The following is a 23,984-nucleotide window of genomic DNA, read 5'->3' as shown; positions in this document are numbered from 1 at the left end:
ATATATGGGCCCACGTAGTACGCTCTGCCAGGTTGGGGTCAGGGCAGTCCCTGTCTGTCTGTGGAGTACTACAGGATAGCTAAAGGAAACGCACCAGAAAGCGAAAAAGGCCAGTCTCAAAAGCCAGAACACGGGCGATACCGGGAACTTGCCGGGACGCCAGTCTCGGCAAGACAGGCCGGTATTAAATTACAGTATTGCGGCATGTACCCGAAACTTATTGGCGTCTTTGAGAACTTTCCGGGGCCCTCGGGAACTGGACGGAAAACGGTGTCGACATGCCAAGACATGGTACTGGCAACTCGACGCCGGCAAACAGCGACCAAGGTAAGGTTCCGGTACTGGCAAGATTCTCGCATTTGAGACCGGCCGTTTTCGCCCCCTGGGTGTCGTGGACCCCGGTGTGGTGAGTCCAGACCGGCAAACCGGGACTGCCTCGGCCCCAACCCAGCGTGATGTACTACTTAAGAAAATGGGGGAACAAACTAGATAGATGGACGCCCACATAAGTCTACCGATACTCATTTCATTTCGTCAGTCTTACGTTTCGATCATAAACATCTTTATTGTTTTGTATTCTTTGCATTATAAGATGTAAGTGCTATTCGACAGTGTAGAGGTTCAAGATCTTGACTCATTGCTTCGCGGGAGATTTAATGATAATTTTACTTTGCTCTGATAATGTCTTGGCACGAAAAGAGCGAACACAGGACACTGCCATTTTATTTCTGCAAGATCGGAGCACCAAACGTACTAAAACGATGCCGCCGGAAAAAAAAAAATTGAACAACGGTCTAAGATATTATTGGCTGTGAAATATCACAAGCGGTTCGAGTAAGGGGCGATTTTAAGCAAAATAAAAAGTACAAACAAAGTATGCTGACATTACCTCCAGGTCCCATTTTTTATTCGTGTTTGATTACCGTTTAATTTGTAACTGCTATAATCTTATTCTATGCTAATGTTTGTTCTTTGCCGCCAAGTATAACACGTCACCTTTCGTAATCGCAACCTTGACAATTAATTTTCACCCTATGCATTTTTTTTTTCTTTTTGTTGCTTTGTCAGAACCTCTTCAGACACGCTCAGAGGACGTTTCCTCTACATCGCGTTTTAGTTTACCATATCTGCAAGATCTTAAATACCGTGGTTCTAAAGCATTTATAGTCGATGTGGACGCCTCAAACTCGTAACCCCGTGACAATACTTTTCCTTTCCGGCTGGTCACTACAGTACTGCATCCTGGTGAGGAGGCCGATGTGATGAACGTGTCTGTGCCTGAGATGTCTGGTGTGGTGAGAGTCGTGCGGTCTGTCGCGATCGATGTTCACTGTTGTCGATAGGAGAACTAACTTCACGAGTTCCTTGTACTAGTGCTGCTCCTGAATCGCAAAAGTGGGTGTAAACATTGTGGGATTTTTTTGTCGCTACCCGTCCTGGGGAATGGCACAGGACACCGGTTCAACAAAACGTAAACATTTAATGGCCGCTATCGCCTGCGCCGCGATCCCAGCCGCCCCCGCGCATCCGCTGCGAAGGCCTTTTATCAGGGGCGGAGCGCCGTTCGCGTGGCCAGTGGCCCTTGGCCCCCTCGTGGTCAAGATAACCACTCATGATTGTCGGAGGGGCAGCCTGGGCCAACCGGTTGGAATCCCGATGTTGCCCACACATCTTCCCCCTTCCAAAAACGAAAACAGAGGACGTCGTAGATAGCCTTGGGGGGAGGGGGGGGGGGGGGGGGGGGGGGCTTCCTTGTGGGTCAGCAGGGGTCTTCTTTACATCAGCCGGATAAACTTCGATTTGAAAAAATCCGCGGCTGGAATCGAGGGTTGTGAAAACAGTCGCGTTTCGAAGGTCATACATTACTGAGAAAATACTAGGAAACGGGTAACTGTTTCTGACTGACACATCATCTAGGCGCCTGTAATCAACACAAAGCCTTGCTGTGCCGTCCTTCTTTGGAGCAAGAACCACCAGGGAAGTCCATGGGCTTTTTGACTGGCGTACTGCGCCTGTGTCAATTATTTCCGATAGCGCCGCATCAAGAAGTTCGCGCTTGTGAGCACTTATGGGTCTCGGATTGTACCTCCGCGGGGATGAATCCTTGGTTTCTTTGTGGTGCCGATGGCGATCAGTTTTCCCAGGCCTTTCCGTGAAAATCGGCGAGAAGGGTTCCAGCAGTTGCTGGAGTTGCTTCTGGTTGTCTTCACCGGAACACGTTTGCGCGGCTTTGAGCACGCTGTCTGAAGTAAAGAAATCTCCTCTGCAAAGTTTAACGGCAACGCTTGGCCGGGAATACAATCCTGCCGTCTGGCGGCGTAAATTTTGTTTCGTCTCCCAACCAATATCTAGCTTTGGCGAAGTCTAGCAAAACCCGCTCCGTAGCAATAAAATCTCTACCAAGGATCATGGGCACTGGCAATGCCGGGAGGTATACGAACCGTTGTCTTCGTTTCCTGCCATGAAAGGAAATTCGTAACCTGACTGCGCCGGCAGCAGGCAGTACGGACCCCGACGCTACCTGCAATTTTACGTTTGCTGACCGTAGATGTATCTTTTTCTTGTTACATTCCGGAAATACAGCATCCCCAATAAGCGATATGTTTGCACCAGTATCTAAAAGAGTGGCCACTGGTGTACTTAGTACATTCACAGTCATACGAGGTTCAAGAGACTTGGGTGGGTGCAGCTTCGATTCTACTCACAGCTAGGATGAGCACTGTCGGTTCCTTGTTTAGTGAGGTTTTTTCTACCCCCCTCGTCTGGTGCGAGTCCATTAGCGCTCGGCCATCCAGAGTCGCCTCCTTGGTGTTGAGAACTTCAAAGGGGCTCTGACGCTGGGGATCGGGCCCGAATCTGACGGGCCGACCTTTGGCTGAGAGGGAATCGCATTAGGGTGCACCTCAAATGCAGCTTCTTCGGGTAGCTTAAGACCCGGAAACAGTGGCAGCTGTTCGCCCGGAGATCAGTGCAAAGGCAGGCACGCCGGGAGTCTCAAGACCGCTAACGGTGTGAGCTGGGCGCCCGGGCGTCGGTGTGGAAGCCGAGACGCCGGGAGTCTCACGACAAAGAGTGTTACGAGCTAGTCGCCCGGGTGTCTGTGCGAAAACAGGCACGCAGGGAGTCTCAAGACCGCGAACGGTGTGAGCTGGGCGCCCGGGTGTCGGTGTGAAAGCCGACACGCCGGGAATCTCACGACGAAGAGTGAAAGTGTTATGAGCTGGCCGCCCGGTTGTCGATGCGAGAGCAGACACCCCGGGAGTCTCAAGACCGCTAGCGGTGTGAGGTGGGCGCTCGGGTGTCGACGCGGACGCCGCCACGCCGGGAGTCTCATGGCGGAAAGTGTTGAGAACTCGCCGCCCGGTTGTCGATGCACGAGTAGACACGCCTGGAATCTCAACACCGGGAACTGTGTGAACTGGGCGCCCGGGTGTCCATGCGAAATCGGACACGCCGGGAGTCTCACAACGGAGAGTGTTATGAGGAAGACAAAGTGATGGAGGGCCACAGAGGGTCGATAGAAAAGCGCCACTCCCCGGAGCCCGTGCGAGCCTCCGGGAGGCTCAAAAGCGATTGCTGCAGCTCAATCTTGTGGATTGTGTTTTTGGTGCGGCCGGCGTAGAGTAGAAATGTCTTACCACCGCCGACCGTAGCCGTTTCCCTGTGTCTGAGGCAGCCGCTGCCGTTCGCTGCAGTCCCGGTGTATGTGTCCTGGCTGGCCGGATCGAAAACAACGGGGCGTGGCCCAACAGTCGGCTTCGTGCGGTGTCCCGCTCTTTCTTGCCTCTCCCAAGCTCCGCCTTACCGGTCCAGACGCCAAGAACTCATCTTGACCAATGGAGGGGCTGTAGCGTTGTGAATGCTTGCCCTCATAACCGCTGCATATTCGTGATTCGTATGCACGAGGATCTAGGGCTCGGGGGACAGACGCCTGATTGGAATCGTCTTGTTCTCTCTCGACTCTATGTACACGTGCGTTTCCAGACCACAGAGATGATGGTTCCAGAGTCATGTTATGCGGTGGAGGGGGGCGGTTCTTAGTTCCGCGAGGTTGTCGGCCTGGATGGCGATCGCCTCCCGTGCCATCTTGTCTAAATTCTTCAAGGTGCGTCCCCTGAGATGGGGATGCAAACGCGGGTGGCATCGGAGGATGGCGCGTTGTACTTTCTCATCGTTTGGTGCCGCGGCGTCGGCGAGCTCGTACAGACCCTGGAGGGCCCTTGCAATCTCAATGAGTGACTCTTCCGGGTGCTGTGTGCGCGCGCGCAGCTCGTCCCTAATCCGCATGCTGTAATCCAGAGGCAGGAGCTCCGTTCTAAATCGCGCCTCGAAATCTGACATACTTGTGAATTTAGTTTGTCTTTGCCTCCACAGTGCTGCACTGTCTGTCAGTGTGACCGGCAAAAGGCGGGTGAGGATGGTTTCGTCGTCGATTCCCGACGCAGCTTGGTAGTCCCGCAGTTCCAAGACGAACCTCGCGACTGCGTTTCTATCTGCGTACCCCGAAAGAGCCGGACCGCTAAGCGAGAGCCTTAGGTAGTCCCTGGGGGGCGTGCTTCCAGCAGGAGTGGGGCTTGAGCGCATCATCTACTCTCGTTTGGTTTTATGTCGCTGTCGGCGTTATCCGCGAGCGCACCGAGCGTTAAAAGTCGTCCCCACTCACGTTTCTGCCGGCGTCCTCTGTACACGGCATCGTGTTGTAGTGGAGGGTAACCCATGTCAATGAACCTAGGCTTGCGAAGAAACGCCCCCTCAAATGTGGGCAAACTCAGGAACGCAAAATTGACTACGTAAAACGTAAGAACGAACCCAGTTTGCGGCTATACTCCCAGACGAGCAGCATATCACGTCTGGGCGCCAGTGTAGGATTTCTCTTGCTGCTAGCCGTCTGAGGAAATGACACAGCGCGCCGGTTCAACAATACGTAAACATTTAATGACCGCTATCGCCTGCGCCGCGATCCCAACCGCCCCGTGCATCCGCTGCGACGGCCTTTTATCAGCGGCGGAGCGCCGCTCGCGTGGCTGGTTGCCCTTGGCCCTCTCGTGGTCAAGATGACCACTCATGATTGTCAGAGGGGCAGCCTGGGCCAACCGCTTGGAATCCCTAGGTTGCACACAAGATGACTTTGACTTGCAGCATGATAGTCCTTCGATCGCGTCGTAGGACTTGAAATGGTTGGCCGTACGGAGGTTGTAATTGCTTCTTGAGGCCGTCGTGTATCGACAGGACATGCGGAAACCTTAAAATATCCCTCGAGATAGCGGTGTATCATTCGGAAGGGACCTACGTGCTGGTAGGTCAAAGGTCTTGAATCAGGACTCGCTGTCGCTGAACATACAGTTCTGCATTTTCTTGCCCAGTGCCAGTTGACGCGTGGGAGCCCTCTTCGGTTAGACGGAGCGAAGTGCCGTAAACCAATTCCGGCGCACTACAGTTGATGTTGGATTTAAAGGCTGTTCGGATACTCAGCAAGACAGCCGTCCAGGCTGGACTGTTTAGCTTTGCCTTGATCGCTGCATTGAGTTGGCGGTGACAGGGTAAACCATTCCATTAGATATTGAATGATAAACTGTCGTGTGTATATATGTAACTCTGAGGATAAAGGAGGGCTCCGAAACAGCGAGGATTCAAATTGCCGACGCTGGTCGGTAGTAATAACCTAAGGGACGCCAAATCGATTCACTCAGATTTCAATGAGTGTGCGGGGGACCGCTTGCGCTTTGATGTCGCGTAAAATCAAAGCTGCCAAGATGTCGTGGTAGTCTTGAGATTGAGGAAGCGTTCCTACCACGTCAATATAGTTCTGGGAAAAAAGTGCGTCTCGTGGGCTAGACGTCCCCAATAATGTGATGTTTATGCGGATGAATTTTCGAGCGCTGGCATTGCAAGCAGGTCTTGAGCCCAATCCCGCACGTCAGCGCTGATGCCTGGCGAAATTAACCTTGCCAAAAGTAGACGGTGAGTCGCTTTTATTATGGGTGGGATAAGTTGTGATGCGAATCGAAGACTGCCCGACGTAAAAGGGTTGGAACGAACTGGCACGGTAGCCTGTTGGCATATCACATATGATCATGACGTCGGAGTCGGGCAACCAGATGTCCTCGAATGTCTGATGTTTCTCTGATGCGTGCAAGTTTGGAGTCAACGGGTTGGGCTGCTTCTAGCTCTGCGTAGAAAGCCACAGGTTCACGCCCATTATAGAGAGCGCGTCGGCCGCAGAGTTGTCCGTGCCATTCACAAAGCGGATGTCGGACGTGATTTCAGAAATATAGGCCGTGTGTCGCACCTCTCGTGGAAAATACGACGCACTGTTTGAAGTTAGCACATACGTTAATGGCTTCTGGTCAGTGAGCACATGTAAGTTTCGGCGCTCAACGAAGTGGCGGAAGTGCTTGATTGCGAGGTAGATGGCCAAAAACTCTCGTCTAAAGGTGATCTATTGGACTTAAGTTTGACATCTTCTAAAATAATGACAAAATGATGACATTTGTCTTCTTTTTGCTGTTGTAGAACAGCTCTCACTCCACCCTCTGACGCATTGACCATCATGGAGATAGGCGCCCGGCTCTTAGGATGCATGAGCGTGTGGCATTAGCAATGGCATTCTTCACCGCCTGGAAAGATTGACGAGCCTCTAGTGACAACTTCTGCGGCGGCGTTATTGTTTTGTTGTCTTTGAGTAAGTCGTGGAGGGGCTGACAGTCACTTGGGCAGCCCGGAACGAATTGGTGGTAAAAATTAACAATACCGAGAAATTCCCGAAGCTGCTTTGCCATCGTCGGGGCTGGAAAGTTCCTAATAACGTCTACTGTCTTGGGGAACAGTTGAACACCGTGGCTGTAAACGTGATGTCCAAGAATATGCAGTTCTTCGACAACGAACTCACATTTGGCCACGTTGAGAACAATACTATTTTTCAAGCAGAGAAAATTGTTTTTGTAAGCGGTCGGCGTGCTCTTCCGGTGTACGACTAATAACAAGATGTCGTCAATGTAAGAAAATGTCAATGTCAAACCACGAAAGACGATGTCAACAAACAGTTGGAAGGTTTGGGCTGCGGTCCGAAGAACAAAATTTGTTTTGCAAAAATTCAAGCAACACGAGCGGCTTAAGTATGGCAGTTTTGGGGATATCAGCAGGCTCGATGAGGATTTGGTGATAGGCCTTGACCAAATCTACTTTGCTATAGATAGTAGCGCTCTTTACTGGGCCGCCAATGTCCAAATATGGGGTATTGAATAACGATCGGGAACCGTAGCCTTGTTCAAGGCCGTATATTCTCCACGGGGTTGCCAGTCTGCAGTATTTTTGGGCACCACGTGAAGCGGTGAGGACCACGCGATGAAAGATGGACGTACATACCGAATTAATGCATGCGATCAAACTCATATTTGGATATTTAAAGACAATGGGATGCCAGGCGCCTATGTTTTGCAAACACTGGGTTTCCCTTAGACTCAATCTGATGAGTGATATTTTTCTGGACACTGGTGGGGCGCCGATGGGGGGAACATAGTTGGGAGCTCGTCGACGATAGACTTCCATGGAATTTCCACTTGCGCTCGTTTGAGGTTAGGACTCAAAGGTGACATCTCTAATGGCAGAACTTGAACACGGAGTTACGTCTCACTGTATTGAAACATATTCCTCCACAAGTCTACGGTAAGCGCGAACCACCGTAGAAAACTTGCTCCCATGACGGCTTGACGGACGTCCGCGATGATGAAAAACCAGCGGAATGTCCTGCGGAGCCCGATGCCGAGTGTCACTGACCTCTCCTCGTATTCGTTGATCGAATAGCTGTTTACAGTTTGAAGTGGCGAAGATTTCTGGCGTCAACGACCGTCCTCTATCGTAGGAGATACAACGTTGATTTCAGCTTCAGTGTCAATCAGAGCAAAAAAACATTCGAGCGGTGTTTGGTAACGTAAAAGTGTCGGAATGACGTGGGGCTCTCGACGCTGTCTAAAGTCAGGGGAGCCCATATCGCGCCCCAAGTGGGTACATGGTGGGGGAGATTGACTTGCGGATCACCCAGACCGGTGGTGAAACCAGCAGATTTTCGAGTTGCGGCGTCGATTTATAAACACCCCCAACACCGCACCACGAAGAGACTGGTATCTTCCCAAAGTACACGCCCCTCATATTCGCCTCTTTCCACAAAATAGCAACTTTCCCTTTTTCCCCTTCTTCTTCCCTTCAATTTCTTTCTACATCGGAGAAATTTCTTTTTTTTCATTTTCGCTCAAGGGGAGTAATATATTTATACTTTCTAATAAAGATTCCACCGCCTTCTGGCATCTCAGTAGTAAATTACAGCGGGACAAGTTGAGATGCCAATGTATGTAGTCACTTCGAAGAACCAATGAAACATCGCGAAAAAAAGAGCCACAATCTCAAATCGAGACTAGGGAGAAAATATAGCTTTGTAAACCTTTCGAAACTAGAAGTCTTGCTGAAGGTGAAGCCTTCGGAGAAGCTGTATCAGAAGATATAGAAAAAAGCTCAGCGGAAATCAACCTTATTCAGTGTGTGCTGACGAACGTGCGGATGTGTATTCGCCATATTACTGCTCAAAATGAAAACTTGAAGAAACATTCATTGCAGCCGAAACCCTTGAGTCAACAAAAGCCGACGACATAAAGAATGGACTCAGAGAGAGCTGAAAAAGGACGGGTTAAACTTTGAAAATATTACAGCCAAATCATTTGACGGGGGCGCCGATACCAGTGAAAATATGAGTAGCGACTGAAAGAGTACGCACCAGACTTGCTTTTTGTACACTGTCACAGCCACCTACTCTAGCTTGCTCTCGTCTAGAGCTGCAGGAAGAACCCTCGGACCAAAGAGTCCTCAGTGCATTGAACAAATGGTATCGCACATTTAGGGGAAGACACAAGAGGCTATTTTTTTTTAAAGCACTCAAATAGCAATCAATGGGCTATCTCACAAACATGTGCAACCTGGGGATACTCAATGGCATTCTTATGATGGCAATGTGAAGGTCATAATCCAGCATCATGCGTGCATCTCTATTGCACTGGAGTATACCTACTCCAATGCTGGCGATCAATTTATTTTTACGCTGAAGTATTTCTTTTCTGAAAAAAGAAAATGAAGCGTCTGTGTTTTTGGGTTCGGTAAATATAAAATTTTTATAGGTACTGTAAACATTTATATACAATTATTAGATTCAAAAATAATGTCACGACAAAATTAACCAGTGGATGATTTTTGAAAAAGGTTTAATCAGTATAAGTAACGGTATATTTTTTCGTCCTCTCAGCAGAATCAATGTCTACATATATAGAATTTAGTTAAGTTCATTGAACAAGCTTTTCAATAGACCTTTGTTCCAGTAACGAGCGCCGCCTGCGGTGTTTGCTTCGAATTACAAATGAAGCGCAACCCAACTTGATTTTGCCCGTCAGAATAGCTTGGCATCGTGCTGTTGTAGGGGATCTTTGTTTACTTTTATGACCCATACCATAAGATACTGAAACAAGAATGGCCGAAAGAGTCTAAATATGTGCAAAGATAGGAGCTGTATATGTTGGTCGACTAGAACATTGCCATGCGAAAATGGCGACAGCGGGAAGCGAAGCCAGGAAGGGGGGGTGTACGTATGCGCAGAAGCTTACATGTAAAAAGTTTCATTACATAGCCTAAATCTATTTGTACCGTAGAATAATAACAACCCACCCCTTTCCCCAGCAACACAAAATTGTAACACCTCAACAAATATTTCCGACACCCACAAAGCTGATATCCAGGATAAACCCGTAAGTCTCGTCGGGTTAACGCCTGTTTTGTAAACGATACTTTTCTTGAGCCTTCGAAAGCTGCAACGATCGCACCTTTACTTTACGAATCTGTTGACCTAGTTGGTCAATTGTAGCCTCCAGGCGGTTGTTCAAGTCCGAGATCTGACCGAGTTGAGTGCTCACCTCGGCCAAGAGTGGACGTGATGATGGTGAGTCTTGCTGCACTACAAACATGTCATATATGTCTGTAGTACATACATGACCTGGTCGGCTATGCGAGCTAGCGTGTCGGTCGAATCTGTCGTTTCCGTGCTCAATATTATGCATACTTGGGATGGGAGGCGTTGGAGGAAAAGCTCCCTCAGAATCGATGTATCCTTGGTCGTGGCTTTGCCTCCGAGGAGCTGTTCCATTCGTCGAAGGAACTCGGTGGGTTTTTGATTCCCCAACTCCTTCGAGGTCAGCAGCTGTTAAAGTAGGCGTGGCTCTAATTCGGTTGTGCGTCGAATTAGTTCATTTCGAAGCTTCTCGTAGGGTTGTTCGTCGGAAGGGGAGCGCAGTACTCCTCTCACCACGGCCGCTGTTGCGTGTGGAAGAACCGTGACAACGTAATCAAAACTCGTCTGGGACGACGCACCTGTGTTTTTCCTGAGTATAGACCTCGCCGTCGAAAACCGCAGCTCAGAGTCTGATGGGCAGAAGTTCGGGAACTTGACTGGCGTTGTTGTCACCCCCGGGCAGTGGCGTCACAAGGGGAGGGGGGGGGGGGGGGGGGGGCGGAGGGCGGATTGTCCCGGGGGGTGTCGCGGTGGACCACGAGAGCGGGGGGAAGGGGGGGGGGGAAGGAGTCGCGGCGGGTCTTTTGAGAGCAGGGGGGGGGGAGGGGGGTTTCGCGGGGGGGGGCGGGGGGGGCTGGTCTCGCGGCTGGATACCGCCCCGGGTGCCACTGACCCTCGTGACGCCACTGGCCCCAGGATTCGTTGGGCCGCTGTCCGCGCTAAAACTCATGGTGCTGACTTAACACTGTGGCTCTGCTCTCCCCCCCCCCCCCCCCCCCCAAAAAAAAAAAATAATAATAATAACTCAGGAGCAGCATAGCTGGTTGAGTAGGGAATTGTTTTGTCTAGGATCACCAAAATGTAGACGACGTTTTCTCTACAACGCGTTTTACTTTCCAGTATTTACAAGAGCTTAAATGCCGTGAATTCAAAGCATCTTGAGTCCATCTGTGGGTCTCGAGCTTGTGTCCCAGTGAACATCCTCTTCTTTAATTCCGATTGGTCGCTACAGATATGTGTAAATTTATTTATGGGGTTAAGCAGTTACATAAAAAAGCGACAGGTCAAAAATTCTGTTTTGCGCTGTGCCGTAACATTATTTCACCTGATTGTATTACGCAGTGAATTCATGGAAAGAAAAAATTTTAATCTCCATACTTTCTCTACCATCTAGCTTGAGTAACGTCGCGAGCAGGTCGTCATTAGTCATGATGATTACTAAATGTCCCCCATTTTGTCCGCACTTAGAAGGGCAAAACGGTTTACCTAGATAGCAGAGCTATATATCTTATAGTAACACTGGGAATTCGATTTATATTGTTAGCGGTTTCTGAATGGCACATGCGCGTCTACAGTTTATATAGACATCTGTGTTTTTGACATTCAAGAATAATAGACAAGTTAAGAGGTGTCTTCACCGCAAATTCACCCTTAGTGCGGTGAAGCAAAGTGTCGTTGGGTGGTACTTCCACATTTTCGATGAAAAGATCGGAGAGTATAATCGCCAAAATCGTCAAATGACGTTTAGGTGGTATATCATATTAACAAAATTCTTAAATTTGAAAAAAAAAGCATTTGAAATATAAAACTTGTTAAACATCAGACAAAAACAAAACGACGGCTGAGTTTCCTTGGCTTGGAATGAGTATATCCTGCGGTTGACTCTGAGGTCTACCCTTCTGGGTCACAGTCCTATGATCTAAAAGCAGCGATATTGTGCTATAACATTTTTCTGGTATAAAAAGGCGCCGCCTGAGCCGTCGCGCTCGCACATTCTCTCCTGATATCAAACCGCTTGACAAAAGGGCAAGGAACGTCTGCTAAAACGGGATCCCGTCGAGCTTCATCTCACAGCGTGGAATAGCTCTCCGGGGTGAGACAAAGATCGCGGAACGTCCTGAGTCGGTGGAGGCGCAAAAGAGCATCGATTAGCCGCGTGCGACCCCTTAAATCTCGACGAGCGACGTCGCACATTACCACCACAGGGAAGCGAGCGCCCCCAGTGGGCAAATCGGCGGCCGAATGGCAGCCGTTGTCTTCTCGGTCGCCCTTAGCACCGACATGGGAATTTTCGGAAGGTCCAAGGCGGCAGCGCCCTCTGGCTTAATCAAACGACCTTTGCGGTGCCGCGTCGGGGACGCTCCCTAATCGGAAACGCACGAGCTTCCCAGTGGACGGTGCTTACCACAGTAGGCATCCCACACAAAACGTAAGCACCATACAAAGGACGAAACCAGAGAAGGACTATTGCATCCAGACATCCCTGTTTGTACTTGGCAACGAAGGAAAAGGAGGAAATCGAGCGCATTGTTCCTGAGAAGCAGAGAAAGAGCAGCGTTGCTAGTCTAGCTTGGGCGAGGAGGAATGGCCCGGCTACTGCCTTCTTCTTGGTGAACGTCCCAAGTTGCTAATTAGAAAGTCTTATCTAGGGAGCCTGGTGTGCCGCGCCTCGCGGCCAAAGCAGGGATAGGCACTGGGGAGCTCTTTCGCCTTCGGTGTTTCTTTACTCTCGCCCGTTAAGGCTTTGGGAGAGCTCTTCGCTCCCTCTGCTCGCAAGCGCGAGACTGAACACGGCTTTAATGAACTCCAATTAGATGCCCAATTAGCCGTATCAGACATTATCGCAGCAGCCAGTGTCTTTTTTATTTCCCGTTTCGCGTTAAATACCGTGCGGAAGGTAAAATAAATATGTAAAACATTAAAGGCAGTAGGAACGGCGAAGGCAACAACGAGCGTGTTGTTCTTTCCGTTTAAAATGGTTCTTAACTAAACCGCGTACACTGAAAAAGAGAACAAAGTCAGACACGCTTTCGCCTGGTGCCCCGTAATATTAAGTGCGCGTGCGTGTTTGCGTCATCATTTAGGTTCCGAGGTACAGTCGATCATCAGTTTCTTTGAATATAATTAAGTTTGTTCAGGTTCTAAATACCTTCTGACAATCATGAGTATCTTACAGAAGGAATGACGCTGCGGCCTCTTTTGCTTAAAAAGATGAAGCAGATTTTTAAAACCTTGTTTTAGGATTCTTCGAGGCGTCGTCGTATTGCAGATGTGGGCAAAGTATTCGCTGATTCTCCTCAAAAAGTCGCATTTCCAAATTTGTGTGGCTTATATTTAGTTTTCAATAATGTTGGGTGAAAAATAATAATTTAAAAACGTTTTTACCTCTTCGTTGATATACAACGAAGTTAAGCTTGACCATTTCTTCTGGAAACTACAGATTGCTTTTTGCACACTAAGCCTATTTGCATCGTATTGAAGCGGTTGCTGTGTGTATCTAAAAAAAAAAAGTTATATTGCGACTGTTTGGCACTTGAATGTCATCACTTAGATTGAACTTGAAAGAATATATTTGCTCTTTGCTCAAAGATACTGAGACGTGGAGAAGGCTTGACTGTCTACTACATAAAAAAGTCGTGTGTTTCCTTTTACTGGTCCTTCGTCTTTTTGCGCTGTTTGAACCGATTCAATATCACCATCAACCAACTCGCCCAACTTAACACCTTGTTGCAAAACGAACAACTTACATACTAATGGATGTTCTGTATAGGAACTCTAATACATTGTCGAGAATAGAGCTCATTTATAAGCATATTGTTTTGTTGTTGTCAGTAGAGGACGAATAATACGATGTACGCTCTTCTGTCCGAAAAACGCAACACACGCATATACTATTTATTTCAAATTTCACTTAATAGAATTGATACTTAAAATAAATTACAGACTGTAACAAATCTCTGTAGCCCGAAATTAGAGCGCAGCTCTTTAGGAGGAGGAGTAGGCGAAAGTATGGAGGAGAGGGTGTGCCTTTCCTCCTCTTCTGTTCCACCTCCTCCTCCCATCCTCCTCTACTCCTCTTCCTTCGCTCCTTTGATCTTCCTCCTTCCACCTTTTATCTCTCCCATCCTCCTCCTCCCCTTCCTCATCTCCCTTCCTGTTCGTCCTCCCCTCCTCCTTCTCCTCCTTACATCCTCCCTATCTACCCTCCGCCTCCTTTCTTCCTCTTCCTCTTCTTCTGTCCTTCTCCTCCACCCTTCCTTTCCTCGATGGATGCATGGTTGCTTGCTAATGGCTATTTTCTTTGTAACGGGCTTTAGCCTGCGCCACTTAGCCAAAGTCTAAAAACACAAACATATGATTCCATTCGCCGTTTTAAGACCAGTTTTCTCCTCTTAACTATCACCAGAGCGTGTGGGATATCACAAGGATGGCCTTCGGGGGATCGGCAAAAAAAAAAAAAACTAATAGCATCGCCTTCGCCTTTTTTCCCCCGGCGAGGGAGTCACCAATTTTTTCGGTGAAACGTTGTCCACGTTACTCCAGCATCAGACCCACTGGGCGAGAGGGTGGAGACTATGGGCCGGATTCACGCAGGAGGGAATCCCAATTTTCTTCTGTCGCACCTCTCCCCGGCTGCGCTATTAGTAGTGCATCATTCAATTTTCCCGAGATAATTTCCTCCAATCTTCTAATCACCTCTTTGCGACTGTAACACTTTTTTCTCCCGCCCTCTCATTGTCGCCAGCAAAACCCAGAGACACAGCCAAATTCGTTACGTCTTCAGCAAAAGGCAGGAAGGAGCCCTGTGCACTTAGAAACAAAGTGCTCTAGTGTCTCGCTCTCATTATAGCAGGCGGCACATAAAGTGTGTGTCTCCTCAAATGTATCCCTATACGTCCTCATCCTCATAACTCCCGTTCTCGCCTTGAACAGCAAAGCACTTCCCAATGAATTGTAAGACATAATTTCTCTATTATCTCGTGTTTTTGTGGCCTGTATATTGTTAAAGCTGATTTTTCCTGCATTCTTACACCCCACATTTTCCCTTCTATATCTTTCAATTTCTTCTTTAGTGAAGTAGCCTACTCAGTTTCATTACTAGTATGTGAATATATTTAAATATAATCTTTCGGGTTCTGCTTATTCGTTTTGTGTTGAAACGTTTCAAGTATAAATACTTGAATACCTTCCATGCGCACCGCATATTACCCATTTCGGCCAACCTTTGTTCAAATTTCAACTTGCTAACTGCCTCCCTGCTCTCAAAAGAAGACGAACCCATGTCCTTCTGTAGTCCCCCCTCCTTCTCCTCCTTCTCCTGTACTCCCTCTTCCTCCTCCTTTCCTTTTCGTCCTTCTCTCACCTTCGCCTCTTCATTGTTTCCTTCTCGTTCTCTCCGCTCCTGCTCCGCTTCACCTTCTCTTCCTCCTTTCCTCATTTTCCTCCGCACCTACCCCTCCTCTTCCTCCTCCGCAGGTGACGTCATTTTGTCTGCTAAGTCTCGCGGAGACGCTGATTTTGCTTATAGGTGACGTGACATTAAGTCATGTGACATCATTTCCCCCCGCGAAATTAAGCGGAGAATGGAACTGGTTTTGTGTTCACGTCACGCCAAGTTTCTTGGTAAATTTCGCACTGTTACTTCGACGCCGACTCCGACGCCGGCGCCGCTCAACCCGGAAACGGCCGCCTAAGAGCTGTGCTCTAAAAAGAAAATCGCCCCTATGCTGCATTAGCGTGGCGAAGTCAGTTGTAACACAGAATGTAAAATTGGGCGCCTGTGGAGGCTGGGTGGCGCAATAGGTATTAGTGTCAGCTTTTTCGAAATTGCTTGACGCGGTTTAACAAAGTGGCACTATACTTCATCTCACCCAAGGATGAACTAAAGGCAAAAGTTACGCACCACCAGATCCAATCCCAAGCCACTTAGAAATTGAGTGGTATTTCACTTCGATGCTCATGTTGGTGCCCGCGTCTAGGATCACTAATGGGTCTCGTCGGAAAGTGGTTCGAATTAAATAGCACTGAGTGACACATCAATTTTAGATCGCAAAGAAATTCGAAGCTATAGAAATGATGCAGCGCTTTTTGATTCGGAGCATTATTCGTACACCCCTAATCAATGTTAAGCATGCCATACTTTATCGTGTATCGTGATTGGACCCGGCGGCCCGTGGCTTTGGCCCTTAGTCCATCGTAGGATGAGACAAAGTATAGCATGGCTGCGCTGGGCGCGCACTTTTTTTAATCTGTGTTGTCGATTAGGGGCGGTGTGTGAAAGGCTGACACTCCAAGATGAATCCTCTACCATCATGAGATTTAATGCTTTCTATAGAGTGTCACCCATTTGTTTGAGGTCCTGCTAGCGACTGCCGAAGGCTCTGTACCAACCGCTGAGCCCGCAGCCTTCTCTCGTGCAGTGCGAGTGAGTGAGCACACCCTCGATGTCTTATTCGTGAGTATTATTTTTTGCGGAGGACTTGTAGATACAACGTTCTCAGAGCCTTTCGTTCCATGAGACCCAGTAGGCTGAGTATGCGAAAAACACTAGCAAATGAAACGCGGAAGCACCGCAGTGTGCCCAAGTTGTAGAGTGCTTCGAATTTCTCGATTGGGTTCGCCTGGTTTACGTTCGCAATTCGAGCTATACGGGGGGGGGGGGGGGGGGGGGGGGGGGGGGAGGTGACATACGTGTTGGTTGGCTAAGAGCGTCTCTGCCGCTCCGACCGTTTTTCTCCTTGGCCCATGACTACGCAATGCACGCTAACTTGCTAATGCTTTGCGCAGTAGCTTCCGGAATCTTACGCCTCCAAATTGTAAACTTTCCGCATACAATTCTTTGATGCCTCTCTTAAATGTAGGCACTCTACAGAGAAGTAGAGCAGCGCGCAAATGGAGCCCGCCTATGGAAGAGTATGCTTTCATTATGTTTTTTTTTTTTCGCCATTTTTTTTTTGCTGTTTTTGGCGCCTCCTTTTTTTTCAGGGGAGGGGTTGGGAGGAGTTTGGAACGCGCTCGATTTACAGGGCAGAACGCCGCTGTATATCTCAACACGTGACGTTTTGCCCTCACCGTGAGTAACACAGAGGCAAACGATGAAGAGTTAGGACTGTCGCGGGTGTTCTATCAGCGAGGAGACGAGCTCTGCTTCAGCGCATGGCTAATTTACGTTCATTGTTTGTGATAGATTATGGTTAAGAGCCAGCCACATAACGCATTTCATGGTAAAATTATACTCGCAGTGTATTTCAGGGTATCAATGGTATACGAAACCGTATTTGATTTTAGTGAACCTTTGTTCTTATTTGATTGTTGGACGTACCACAGCATCATTTCAACCCTCAATTATGGCACATAGTGTTCGCTTTATACGTGGGGCACACCATATTTAATTGTTTTTGCACGTAAGACCAACTTGAGTGTCTGCACGTGCCTATGAACCTTTTTCGACATTGTCCTCTTGGTAATGAGTGCACTTGTTTCAGCGTTCTGGCAGATTTTCGGTCCTCTCCACGCCGCGAGCACTCTTTGGGAGTGCTTCGGACCCACGCCTGGACAGCCGCTTCCGGTTGATTTACTTCCATGAAATGAAGCCTTGTCAGGTTCTCTGTTGTGAACGTGAATAGTTGAAAGTCGTTGGGGGCTAGGTCGGGCAAATACGGCAAGTGTGGCAGATATCAAAATCGAAACGTGACGATAACCTTCGTTCTTTCCCGGCTTGTGTGAGGGCGGGCATCGTCATGCTGCAAGAGCACGCCTCCTTTCATTTCTTTGGTCACTACTTCTGAAATATACGACGAAATAGCGCGATGCGTACTCGAGAGTGTCACGTCCTAGAACAAACTACAGGCTACACAGGGTTCAGTAGGCACTGCACACTCTATTTAAGTTTTTAAACCAGCAAGGTGTTCGCATTGAGCTTACAAAGAAAAAGTGTTATACCGATTTTTCGTTTTATAACTGTTTATTATGTCTCGAATGTAGCTTATTAGTGCTTGTTGCAATATGTCGTTATTTATTCTGCCCGCCATGATAATAAATGTAGGAAGCAGGGATTCTGTCAAACAACTTTACTGCAGATTTTTACCTGTCCCTTTGCCCTCACTTTGAACTCCAGTTGTAAAGAAATGTATTCCACTGAATTGAATTGCATTGGGTTGAAAATTTAGCTTAGGGCTGGCAGATACGTTCATTGTGCTTCTTTGTACAATCCAATCGATAAGGATTTAGTCATCCGGGTCCCAAAACGATGTCGGTACCCATTTCCCTATCGAGGGAACCTCCGAGATTTTTTCAGTCATCTGTTTTCGCCGCATTGATTACGCCTTTGTTTTTTTTTTGTTTTTTTTTTTAAATCTAATCACCGGTCAATGGCCTTCATAAAAAGAATCTGCCAGATTGTTGTCGTGGCATTGGAGGAGCTCGCTTCACACATCCATTGGATATTGTCTTTGCGCAGCTTTTAGGGATTTAGGCACCTAACTTGCAGAGTTGCTCCCCATGTCAAGGTGATGGTTCGCATTCCGCCATACGGTGTTTCTGCGAGCTCCGTGTCCCTCTTCATTTCAGAAAGATTGACGCACCGATTAATCCCGAAAACATGCTCACCCGGGTGATATTGGCTGGTGTCTTCACAATTGGTCTCCTTCCTTGAATGGTCATTTCTCAGTTGAAATGCGGCTTTTTTTCAGCCTTCCACACAATTGTTTTCGGTATTTTATAATCGAGCATGCTCTTCGCACACTGTCACCAACCTCCTCCTCATGTCTGCCCCGGTCACGCCGTCTTTCCTGAGAAAGCAAGACGTTAAGCGCTGTCCATGTTTGTCGCTTTTTACATGGGCCGTGCTGCAGTGACAACGTGTTTGGAAATCGCGTGTTGAGTTATTGAACTGCGTCCATCTGAAAAGTGCCGCTACCTGAGGCCAGAATGGGGCTCTTACTAACTATGCGGAGTGCAAGTTCGTCTTCTTCTTTTGCAGGGGTTGCGGTGACGTCAGAACGCCGAGCTTTGATTGGCCCTGATTGATGGATTGTGGGTATACCTCAATGCAGCTTGCTTTGAGGTACACCCGCTATCCTTCAATGGAACCAATCAAGGCTCGGCGTTTTTTCTGACGCTGCCGCAACTCGAGCGCAAGAAGAAGACGACTTACTTTCCGCATAAGTTTGCTGTCTATTTATAAAACAACGCGTTGACAGCATGTGTATATAAATTGCTTATGAATATGGTACGCTACGTTCTAATTATTGAATTAATTAATCTTAATAAGCTTGTCTTTTACCGGTATTACAACCAAAATTTATTTTAAGTGTAATTGACGGTTCGTCACATTTAGATGTCTCCCAAAAGATTCGTCTCGCTCGCACGTTTGCGGTCGTATTGATTTGAACTTCAAAGAAAGTTTATATATTTCCCGGTTACCGGGAAGTTTCACCATAACATTCTTAATTAAGCAACATTGATTAAGTAGAATATCTATCTTTCTTAATGCCAGTAACTCAGAAATTCCCTATAAAAGAAGAAAGAAGCATTCTTTTGTTTTGAAAACGTTTTCGCGACTCCGAATGAGGGAGAAGATAATATCTATTTTGAAAGAGCCCTTGAATAATTCTAGTTAGTCTAAATTGCTTCCCGTTTGGTGCGACAGCAAATCGAAAAGAAGATCAACGAGACCGTAAGAACTCAGCTTGGCGAGCAGCCTACGAGCTCCGAGTGGAACTGATTTTAGACTTCCTCGTTTGTACCTCGTTGTGCCGCTGGAACCGAACGCAATCCACTTTGAGGAGACAGCCATAATAAAAGTAAGGTGTGCAACAACACAAAGAGCAAAGCTATTAGAAACAAGTTGAAAAGGGTAATAAAACAATCTCCGAAGCGGGCAAGAAGACAATAAGTTTTTTTCGTTTACGGCAACGCTAGAAGTCGAAACGGTTCTGAAGGACTTCTTCGGCTCCATACCGCCTTTTTTCCCCGCAGTCTAGAGGCAACGTCTCGAAACAGAATGAGCGTCGTTAGTGATTGTGCGCGTCCGTAGAACTGCGGTTGGGCGAGGAGCAGAACAAAGAAGAAGAAGAAAAAAAAACGTGGTTGTACAGAGCAAGAAACGAACAACTAAGAGGAGGACAGAATAAGCGCGCAGGGCCCCGCGCTCAAACGCCGCAAAACAAGGCAACCGAGAGAAATCGGAGGGAACAAGCGAGGGAGCCCCCACGAAAGAGGTAATTTATCGGATACGTTTCGGTTTGCGGCACTGCGTCAGCCGAGCGAATTGGTTCGCCAGCTGACGGTAGCGTTCCCGCTAAGCACTGGCCCCAGCGGCCGGAGACGAATGTCTTTCTCTCTGTCCCTGTGTGTTTCTTTACTGGGCGCCTATTCCTTTTCTCTGCGTGTTTTTTGTCTTTTTTGGAGGGAATTTGCAGTCAATTCAACTCAATTTTCTACCCTCCGATTTCTGTTCCCCTGCACCTCTCAGTTGTTTTGTGTTGCTTCAGTAAATGTTTACTGAATGTTTTATTTTGATGTCCCCGTGAAAGGGAACTACGAGTCTATGAAATGTTGGGCGTACCCGCTTTATCTTTATTAATGCGCTGTGGTACCGAACATGGTCTGTGTTACGGACTCGTGATTGGCTTGTTTCTTGGTTATGATTGTTTAGTTTATAGATCACATTGTCGCACGCCTACGCAACCGAGTCGGCAACGCGCTGTGGTCACACGAAGATAGCTCGGGTATGATTACTGCCACTGCATGTTCTTTTATCTTTCTTTTTTTAGGGAGGAGATGCAAGAAGTTTGAATAACCATTTATGTTGTTCATGTACACAACGTATAGTTCGAGGAGGACTGAGGCAGACTATTCTAGGCTCCCAGCAGTCATAAACGAAAGTTTAATACTGCTGGGAGCCTAGAACCTGGGAGCCACGGAGTATTTCGCCTGCGCTAGCTCCTGCCGGTACGCCGCCATCAACGCTCACTACCGTCCTCTCAAGCTTATCTGGTTTGGGTACAGGTCCGCCCTTTTAATTGTTTAGTTTGCTTCAGGTTTCCTCACCTGGTCAATTCTGATTCGTGACATTTTTGGAGGAGGTGCGGGGTGCCGCTCATGCCCGTGAAACGTACCCGTCAGAAGTTTTGTCGTACTCGATCTTTTTCAAGTCCTGAAAGACTAATCTTCAGTGACGAAGCTGAAGCCTTGAACAGAAAACGTACCGAAACCTGCCCCGGGAATTGAAACATCACCCGGCTAGGTCAAGTAATACTGCGGCCACGATGAACACCACGTCGCAGCAAGACGTAAAATCACCGACTTCCGTCGTCTACGTACAGGCCTCGCCACGGACGCCGGCGACTTTCCATGGCGACCTTTATGAAGATATGAACGACTGGTAGAGCTAGAGTGAATGCGTCGTCCGTTTCAACGAATGGGGCCTAAGCAAAGCCAAAGAAATATCTACTTCCCTCTCGAAGGCACGAGCGCACCTGGTTCGAAAACCATGAAACATCGATTCCATCATGTGAAGAATACCAGACTGACCTTCGACGCGCCTTTGCCAGCCAGCAGTGACGTCAGCGGGCCGATGAATTTCTTCAGACATGAAGCTAAGAGCCGAAGCGAGGACGTCACAAGTTTTATCGAAGACCTTTCCACCCAATGAGCAGCGCCGAACCAGCACTCTAGGAGAGAAAAGGCTACGAGATCTAATGCGAAGACTGAAGAAAACATCTTTGGAGGCCTCAAACGCACGCCACCAACCGCCGTCGAAGGTTTAATCAATGAGGCGAGAAACATCAAACGTGCCCTTCTAGCACGGATTAGCCACTAGCAGCGACTTTTGCGGTTTGCTGCTCTTTCGCCGTCCAACTGCAACACACTGGACATTCGTGAAACCATACGGGACGTCGTCCTGGAGGAAATCAAGAAACGTCTACCTGCTGCCGCAAGCCCACCCTGACAACCTCGGCGATTGAGGGCGAAGCTGGAGCTTCGCCCTCAATCGCCTAGGATGTCAGGGAAGAAGTTCAGCAAGCGCTCTAGTTGTAGGTTCACGTCAACGCCGTTCCGGAACCACGGGTTCTGAGCTGCGCCAACGTAGCTCGGCGCCCGCGACTCCCGTCGGCCCTGCAGTACTCTGTTGCACCACGACTCCCCACCAGGAGCAACGTGGGACTCGAAAGACGGACGTGTGGAGTGAGGCAGACCGGCGCCTAATATGTTTCCCCAGCGGAGAGGCTAGCCATGTCTTTTGCCGCCGCTTCTACCCTCAGCTTGGACTCTGAGGTTTTAAGCCGAGTGACCCATTCCCAAGGTATGGCAAGCAACCCCGGGACATTGACGTGTATCTCTTCCGGTCCCTATCTCCGGCATCGTCACCCCGCTGCGGTGTCCGTTCACTGTGACCTTCATCTCCAGCATCGTCTGTACCCAGGCACCACCGTTAAACTCAGTCCCACCTGTCTCGCCGGGAAAACTAAGAGCGGCAACCCCTGTAGTTATACTTGCCGTGGGCCGACGACGTAAAAAGCCTCCAAGGACGCCGGAGTGCTCCAACTCTTGCAGCACATCGTATCAAAACGACACTTCCGCAAACGTGCCCAAAAATCTAAACCTTGTCATCGATAGCCACGACGAGTTGGCACTCGCGGACTCCGGAACAGACTACCCCGCTTTTTGTTGGAGACTCTTTCAACGCCTCCGGAAAATCACTGCACTACGGGATGGCGCGCAGATACGCACTACCAGAAAGCACCTTATTACTCCCGTTGGAACGTGCACCGCCGGCGTTATGATTAAGGGCGAAACCTGTCTGGTGAAGTTCGTCGTTTTAATGGACTGTGCGAGGGATTTTATCATCGGAATATACTTCTTGTGCGAGTGCGGTGCGGTTATTGACCTAGAAGAGGATAGGTTGGTACTCTGACAACTTGTCCCGACGCCGGAAGTGTCTACGGTAAAGGCAGCCGCTGTTCGAGAACTCGCCGACCATATGTATCTGCCGTCTCGGTTGAGTGTTTTGATACCCATCGAGTCCGATGAAGCTTTCTACATTAAATTTCGTTTCAAGGGCACCGTTCAGTTACCGTACAGATACCAGTAATACCGGAATTCTCGAAAGAGAAATCCGAATCGCAAGAGGTATAACAATCCATCAAGATGGACATTCAACAGTCCGCGTTACAAACCTTTGACAAGAGCCGACACCTTACCAAAAAACTTGGGCCACATCAAAGAACTCCGGGAGTCAGCCGTGATCCCTGCACTATCCGAAGACTGGTCATCATCGCAGCCCCAAAGAACACAGCCCACCTGTCTTGAAATCGTTCCAAAGCTTTCTGCTACTGAACGAATACGACTGCTTGAACTCCTCGCCGAGTTCACTGGGTGTTTGGCGTACGACAAACGACCGCACTGTTACCGACGACGCCGCGCTCCCGGTCCAGCACTCACCGTACCCATTTTCCTGTGCAAGAGAGGGAGATCATTCAGGATCAATTTTAAAAAAAAATGCTCGACTACAAAGTAATCTAGCTGTCAAGCAGTCTATGGGCCTCACCATTTCTGATCGTCGAGAAGGACGGAAGTTTCAGATTTTGCGTGGACTATCGTCGACTCAACGCTGTAACTAAAAAGGATTCCTACAGCTGATTTCTCGGATTCATGACACGTTTGACAGACTTTGACACTCTCGATATTTTTGGTCGATGTATCTAAAGAGTGAATGCTGGCCGATCAAGGGTGACGGGAGGAGTCACCAGAAAACGGTATTTGACATGCCGGATCGTCTGTAAGAATTTAAAGTGATGCTCTTCATTCTATGCGCGGCGCCAGCAACCTCCCAGCAAGTCAAAGACACCATGCTCTCTGGTCAAAAATGGCAGAGGTATCTCTGCTAAATTTACGACGTTGGGGTGTTTAAAAGCAGCATGGACGGGCACTTAGGTCGCTTCCGAGCCGTTCTCCAAGCTATCAATAATGCAGGACTCACCCTCAAGCCGACAAAATGCTGATTTGCCCATAAGGAAGTCAAGTTCTCGGCCACGCTGTGAGCAGCGGAGGTGTTCGCCGTGATCCTGAAAAGACGTGCGCCATAGTCTCAATTTAACCACCGTTGGGCAAGAAGGCTGTAAGGAGATTCCTGGGCCTTCTGCTATATGCGGTT

General features: G+C 48.4%; 1 protein-coding gene across 1 annotated transcript in view; it reads left to right on the top strand.

The window, feature by feature from the left end:
• LOC120842022 (neuroligin-1) overlaps positions 1-23,984 on the top strand; it is a 136,471-nt gene that overhangs the window by 22,064 nt on the left and 90,423 nt on the right. The window lies entirely within an intron of this gene.

The sequence above is a fragment of the Ixodes scapularis genome, unplaced genomic scaffold, assembly GCF_016920785.2.
Source record: "Ixodes scapularis isolate PalLabHiFi unplaced genomic scaffold, ASM1692078v2 PGA_scaffold39__5_contigs__length_11793443, whole genome shotgun sequence".
Taxonomy (NCBI): domain Eukaryota; kingdom Metazoa; phylum Arthropoda; class Arachnida; order Ixodida; family Ixodidae; genus Ixodes; species Ixodes scapularis.
The sequence above is the reverse complement of the archived record's forward strand: the minus strand, read 5'-3'. Positions and strand labels throughout refer to the sequence as shown.